Raw genomic sequence first — 1,400 nt, forward strand, 5'->3', positions numbered from 1 at the left:
CTACGCGGGCACCCACTGCACCAAGCTAGGGGGTAGGCAAACGGGCCCTGGGCCCACGGGTAGGGGCGGGCATTAGTGGTTTGGGGCGGGTTCTAATTTTAAAAAATGTGTGCTATCCACACACCCCTTTTTACTTCTTCCACACCCCTTGTTAATTTCTGTCATTTGATCTTCTTTAATTCATCCGATCCGACGACCGAAAATTAAAAAAGATGTGAGAGAAGTAAAAAGGGGTGTGTGGATATCACACCCCTTTTAAAAAAGAGAAACGGGGCAGGGCGGGGTGGGCCTTTGAAATTTTAGGTTCGGAAATGTTCCAAAAGTATAGAGAAAGGGTACCCGGACCGGCCCGTTTGCAAGAATACCCCAGTGTTGGGTACTGTCTCCCAAGCCCACTTCCTATTGTTCCTCCTCGCGACAGTTCTCACTCTCGAGAACTCTCTCCACACACACACACCCCACTTCTCCGTGTTTCCCCCTCATCCAATCTCTCGAACCTTCTCCCCCCATCTCTGCAACTCTCCTCCCGGAGCACAGACACACCCCACCCACACCCACACTCCACTGAGAAATGATATGTTGCCGCCGCCCTCCTCCCCCACCAACTCCTCCGTCTCCTCCTCCGATCTCGATACCGAGGTAACTCATTTCCATCATTTCTTCCAATTTCATCAATTTCTTAATTTTGATTTACAAAATTTGTGAAATTTTACATCGTAGGTTTGGCTTCTGGCACTCATTGTCTGGGATGAAGATGGTCTTGGTTGGCGGGTACAGGTGCTCAAAGGACAGGTTGGGATATCTGCGTTTGAGTCGTCCAGCTGCAGGATCTCTACTCGGTTTGGGTACTACTCCAGGACACTTCAGTTCATGGCGTAGATGTGCCCCGCCACCAGCCCCGTGGCCACATCGCCGAAGCCTTTGTACTCCATCCACTCTCATATTTGTTTCTGGGTTTTGTGTTTTGAGTTGAATCTAGCTCTGTTTGATCTTTAATTACAATCACATTTATACATATATAGATATTAGATATATAGATATAGATAATGTAATTTTTTTTGTTAAATTGGTGTTGTGAGTGATTGATTTGAAGAAAAAAAAGATGGAAATTGAAAGTTCACCATACTTATGTCGAACTTGGTAGTTGATGGACTCGGCAAGCTCGTCTTTTTGCTCTTCCTTCGCAGCAGCAGCCATTGGAAGAGAACTCCGAGGAGTATGACCCCCGCGCCATCCCAATGAGCTCGTCGGGAGAGCTAAAGAAGAAGAGAACAAAACCGATGAGGGTCTTGATATCAGAGAAGATCTGGAGGATCAACGGAGGCGATCAAAACCAAGGAAAAAAAAAAGTAAGAGGACCCGTGGACCCGTCCCGAACCAGCCCGTTTGAAACAGGCCGA

General features: G+C 47.4%; 1 pseudogene; it reads left to right on the forward strand.

Annotated features, from left to right (window-relative positions):
* Positions 1-311: 311 nt before the first annotated feature.
* Positions 312-1,105, forward strand: LOC126614805 (uncharacterized; annotated as a pseudogene).
* The last annotated feature ends 295 nt before the right edge of the window (positions 1,106-1,400 follow it).

This window comes from Malus sylvestris, chromosome 3 (genome assembly GCF_916048215.2).
Source record: "Malus sylvestris chromosome 3, drMalSylv7.2, whole genome shotgun sequence".
Lineage (NCBI taxonomy): Eukaryota > Viridiplantae > Streptophyta > Magnoliopsida > Rosales > Rosaceae > Malus > Malus sylvestris.